The following is a 6,382-nucleotide window of genomic DNA, read 5'->3' as shown; positions in this document are numbered from 1 at the left end:
TGGTTCTCAAAAACCGAGGGAAATACTTACGCTACTTTGCTGTATCATCCTTTCCTCTTCAAGGAAATCCAACGCAGTGCTCAAGAGGTAGCAAGAAGATTTCTGGCGCCGTTGCCGGGGAGTCTACGCAAAAGTCAACATACCAAGTACCCATCACAACCCTTATCTCCCGCATTACATTATTTGCCATTTGCCTCTCGTTTTCCTCTCCCCCACTTCGCCCTTGCCATTTTATTCGCCCTCTCTCTCTCTATCCTCCCTCTCTTTCTCTATTTGCCTCTTTTCGCTCGCTTTTCCCTCGCCATGTCGTAACCAAAAAGAATTTTGGGTTCTCTCCCTTGTTCTAGTGCTTTAGACAATCCTGCTATCTTATCTAAACTCATAAATCGGAATGCTATGGAAAAACTTGCCAGAGTTATCAATGAGAACCTTAGTAATTTTGATGAAGATGATTCTGGAATTTTTCATTATTTACTTGATGAATCTTTGAAAGATGCTTGGGATAGGCTGTTAAGGATCCGGGCTAGCTATGTACCCCAATATCAAATTGAGGTATACTTAAAAGGCTTTTATGTTGGGCTGCCCGCTTCATTCAAACAAGTTTTAGATTCTATTTTCGAGGAGGGTTTTCTTTAAGGGAACCCCATAGATACCTATGAGAGGATGAAAACTATATTTTGGCACCCCATTCACGAGAAAGCTGAAATCGCATGTCTTTTGCTTTCTTACCAAAACGAATCTATTAAAGAGATAAAAGCTAGCCTAGATGCCAATTTCCGCAACATTCTTAATCTTTCTTATACCATTAATGGACATGTATTTGTCAAAATAGAAAGATTAATTCCATAGTTAACAAGTTTGCTCTCTTTTTCCCTAAAACCAAAGATGGCAATACCTAGATCTATCCTTGCTTTTTATGCCTAGCTAAGGCGTTAAACGATAGCGCTTGTTGGGAGGCAACCCAATTTTATTTTTGTTCCTTGCTTTTTGCTCCTGTTTAGTAATAAATAATTTACCTAGCCTCTGTTTTGGTTGTGTTTAATTAGTGTTTGTGCCAAGTAGAACAGTTGGGAAGACTTGGGGAAACTCTTGTTATCTTGCTGTAAAAAACAGAAACTTTAGTGCTCACGAGAACTGCTAAAAATTTTATTTGGAAAGTGATATTTAGTTAATTCTTTTTGCATATGATTAATAGATAAATTCCTCACGTCCAGCAATTTATTTTAGAATTTTTGGGGTTCCATATCTTGCGCTAGGTACAGATTACTACAGACTGTTCTGTTTTTGACAGATTCTGTCTTTCGTGAGTTGTTTGCTTATTTTGATGAATCTATGGCTAGTAAAATAGTTTATAAACCATATAGAAGATGGAATACAGTAGGTTTAACACCAATATAAATAAAGAATGAGTTCATTACAGTACCTTGAAGTGGTCTTTTGTTTTCTTTCGCTAACGGAGCTCACGAGATTTTCTACTTTAAGTTTTGTGTTGTGAAGTTTTCAAGTTTTGGGTAAAGATTTGATGGATTATGGAACAAGGAGTGGCAAGAGCCTAAGCTTGGGGATGCCCATGGCACCCCCAAGATAATCTAAGGACACCTAAAAGCCAAAGCTTGGGGATGTCCCGAAAGGCATCCCCTCTTTCGTCTACTTCTATCGGTAACTTTACTTGGAGCTATATTTTTATTCACCACATGATATGTGTTTTGGTTGGAGCGTCTTGTATGATTTGAGTCTTTGCTTTTTAGTTCACCACAATCATACTTGCTGTACACACCTTTTGAGAGAGCCATACATGATTTGGAATTTGTTAGAATACTCTATGTGCTTCGCTTATATCATTTGAGTTATATAGTTTTGCTCTAGTACTTCACTTATATTTTTTAGAGCACGGTGGTGGAATTGTTTTATAGAAACTATTGATCTCTCATGCTTCACTTAGATTATTTTGACAGTCTTAAATAGCATGGTAATTTGCTTAAATAATCCTAATTTGCTTGGTATTCAAGAATAGTAAAAACTTTCTTATGAGTGTGTTGAATGCTATGAGAAGTTTGATGCTTGATAATTGTTTTGAGATATGAAGATGGTGATATTAAAGTTGTGCTAGTTGAGTAGTTGTGAATTTGAGAAATACTTGTGTTAAAGTTTGTGATTCCCGTAGCATGCACGTATGGTGAACCGTTATGTGATGAAGTCGGAGCATGGTTTATTTTTTGATTGTCTTCCTTATGAGTGGCGGTCGGGGACGAGCGATGGTCTTTTCCTACCAATCTATCCCCCTACGAGCATGCGCGTAATACTTTGCCTTGATAACTTGTAGATTTTTGCAATAAGTATATGAGTTCTTTATGACTAATGTTGAGTCCATGGATTATACGCACTTTTCTTCCTTCCACCATTGCTAGCCTCGCTAATACTGCGCACTTTTCGCCGGTATCGTACACCCACCATAACCTTCCTCAAAACAGCCACCATACCTACCTATTATGGCATTTCCATAGCCATTCCGAGATATATTGCCATGCAACTTTCCACCGTTCCGTTTATTATGACACGCTCCATCATTGTCATATTGCTTAGCATGATCATGTAGTTGACATCGTATTTGTGGCAAAGCCACCATTCATAATTCTTTCATACATGTCACTCTTGATACATTGCATATCCCGGTACACCGCCGGAGGCATTCATATAGAGTCATATTTTGTTCTAAGTATCGAGTTGTAATTGTTGAGTTGTAAGAAAATAAAAGTGTGGTGATCATCATTATTAGAGCATTGTCCCAGTGAGGAAAGGATGATGGAAACTATGATTCCCCCACAAGTCGGGATGAGACTTCGGATGAAAAATAAAAAAAAGGGGGGGAAAGAAAAGAGGCCATACAAAAGAGAAAAGGCCCAAATAAAAAAATGAGAGAAAAAGAGAGAAGGGACAATGTTACTATCCTTTACCACACTTGTGCTTCAAAGTAGCACCATGATATTCATGATAGAGAGTCTCTCATTTTGTCACTTTCATATACTAGTGGAAATTTTTCATTATAGAACTTGGCTTGTATACTCCAATGGTGGGCTTCCTAAAAATGCCCTAGGTCTTCATGAGGAAGCAAGTTGGATGCACACCCACTTAGTTTCTTTTGTTGAGCTTTTATATACTTATAGCTCTAGTGCATCCATTGCATGGCAATCCCTACTCACTCACATTGATATCTATTGATGGGCATCTCCATAGTCTGTTGATACGCCTAGTTGATGTGATACTATCTTCTCCCTTTTTGCCTTCTCCACAACCACCATTCTATTCCACATATAGTGCTATATCCATGGCTCACACTCATGTATTGCGTGAAGATTGAAAAAGTTTGAGAATGTCAGAAGTATGAAACAATTGCTTGGCTTGTCATCGGGGTTGTGCATGATTTAAATACTTTGTGTGGTGAAGATAGAGCATAGCTAGACTATATGATTTTGTAGGGATAACTTTTTTTGGCCATATCATTTTGAGAAGACATGATTGCTTTGTTAGTATGCTTGAAGTATTATTATTTTTATGTCAATATTAAACTTTTATCTTGATTCTTTCGGATCTGAATATTCATACCACAATTAAGAAGAATTACATTAAAATTATTCCAAGTAGCACTTCACATCAAAAATTATCTTTTTTATCATTTGCCTACTCGAGGACGAGTAGGAGTTAAGCTTGGGGATGATTGATATGTCTCCAACGTATCTATAATTTTTTATTGATCCATGCTATATTATCTACTATTTTGGACATTATTGGGCTTTATTTCCCACTTTTATATTATTTTTGGGACTAACCTATTAACCGGAGGCCCAGCACAGAATTGTTGTTTTTTTTGCCTATTTTAGGTTTCGAAGAAAAGGAATATCAAACGGAGTCCAAACAGAATGAAACCTTCGGGAACATGATTTTTGGAACGAACAAGACCCAGGAGACTTGGACCCTACGTCAACCAACCAACAGGGAGGCCACGAGGTAGGCGGGCGCGCCTACACCCCCAAACGCGCCCTCCACCCTCATGGGCCCCCTGTTGCTCTACCGACGTACTCCTTCCTCCTATATATATCTATGTACCCCCAAACGATCAGAAACGGAGCCAAAACCCTAATTCCACCGCCGTAACTTTCTGTATCCACGAAATCCCATCTTGGGGCCTGTTCTGGAGCTCCGCTGGAGGGGGCATCGATCACGGAGGGCTTCTACATCAACACCATAGCCCTTCCGATGAAGTGTGAGTAGTTTACCTCAGACCTTCGGGTCCATAGTTATTAGCTAGATGGCTTCTTCTCTCTTTTTGGATCTCAATACAAAGTTCTCCCCCTCTCTTGTGGAGATCTATTCGATGTAATCTTCTTTTTGCGGTGTGTTTGTTGAGACCGATGAATTGTGGGTTTATGATCAAGATTATCTATGAACAATATTTGAATCTTCTCTGAATTCTTTTATGTATGATTAGTTATCTTTGCAAGTCTCTTCGAATTATCATTTTGGTTTGGCCTACTAGATTGATCTTTCTTGCAATGGGAGAAGTGCTTAGCTTTGGGTTCAATCTTGAGGTGTCCTTTCCAGTGATAGTAGGGGCAGCAAGGCACGTATTGTATTGTTGCCATCGAGGATAACAAGATGGTTTTTTTATCATATTGCATGAATTTATCCCTCTACATCATGTCATCTTGCTTAAGGCGTTACTCTGTTTTCATGAACTTAATACTCTAGATGCATGCTGGATAGCGGTCGATGAGTGGAGTAATAGTAGAAGATGCAGGCAGGAGTTGGCCTACTTGTCTCGGACGTGATGCCTATACACATGATCATACCTAGATATTCTCATAACTATGCTCAATTCTGTCAATTGCTCAGTAGTAATTCGTTCACCCACCGTAAAATACTTATGCTCTTGAGAGAAGCTACTAGTGAAACCTATGGCCCCCGGGTCTATCTTCATCATATTAATCTTCCAATACTTAGTTATTTCCTTTGCTTTTTACTTTGCTTTTATTTTACGTTGCATCTTTATCATAAAAATACCAAAAATATTATCTTATCATATCTATCAGATCTCACACTCGTAAGTGACCGTGAAGGGATTAACAACCCCTTATCGCGTTGGTTGTGAGGAGTTATTTGTTTTGTGCAGGTACGAGGGACTCGCGCGTAGCCTCCTACTAGATTGATACCTTGGTTCTCAAAAACTGAGGGAAATACTTACGCTACTTTGCTCTAGTGCATCCGTTGCATGGCAATCCCTACTCCTTGCATTAACATCAATCGATGGTCATATCAATAGCCCATTGATTAGCCTCGTTGATGTGAGACTTTCTCCTTTTTGTCTTCTCCACATAACCCCCATCATATTCTATTCCACCCATAGTGCTATGTCCATGGCTCGCGCTCATATATTGCATGAAATTTATAGGTTTGAGATTACTAAAGTATGAAACAATTGCTTGGCTTGTCATCGGGGTTGTGGATGATGAGAGCATTCTTGTGTGACGAAAATGGAGCAAGACTAAACTATATGATTTTGTAGGGATGAACTATCTTTGGCCATGTTATTTTGAGAAGACATAATTGCTTAGTTAGTATGCTTGAAGTATTATTATTTTTATGTCAATATGAACTTTTATCTTGAAAGTTTCGAATCTGAATATTCATACCACAATTAAGAAGAATTACATTAAAATTATGCCAAGTAGCACTCCGCATCAAAAATTATCTTTTTATCATTTACCTACTTGAGGACGAGCAGGAATTAAGCTTGGGATGCTTGATACGTCTCCAACGTATCTATAATTTTTTATTGCTCCATGCTATATTATCTACTGTTTTGGACATTATTGGGCTTTATTATCCACCTTTATATTATTTTTGGGACTAACCTATTAACCAGAGGCCCAGCCCAGAATTGTTGTTTTTTGCCTATTTCAGGGTTTCGAAGAAAAGGAATATCAAACAGAGTCCAACGGAATGAAACCTTCGGGAACGTGATTTTCTCACCGAACATGATCCAGGAGACTGGGACCCTACGTCAAGACATAAAGGAGGAGGCCACGAGGTAGGGGGGCGCGCCTACGCCCCCAGGCGCGCCCTCCACCCTCGTGGGCCCCCTGTTACTCCACCAACGTACTCCTTCCTCCTATATATACCTACGTACCCCCAAACAATCAGATATGAAGCCAAAACCCTAATTCCACCGCCGCAACTTTCTGTATCCATGAGATCCCATCTTGGGGCCTGTTCCGGAGCTCCGCCGGAGGGGGCATCCATCACGGAGGGCTTCTACATCAACACCAGAGCCTCTCCGATGAAGTGTGAATAGTTTACCTTAGACCTTCTGGTCCATAGTTATTAG

Source organism: Triticum urartu, chromosome 2A, assembly GCF_056163025.1.
Source record: "Triticum urartu cultivar PI428250 chromosome 2A, HENAU_Tu73, whole genome shotgun sequence".
NCBI lineage: Eukaryota > Viridiplantae > Streptophyta > Magnoliopsida > Poales > Poaceae > Triticum > Triticum urartu.
The sequence above is the reverse complement of the archived record's forward strand: the minus strand, read 5'-3'. Positions refer to the sequence as shown.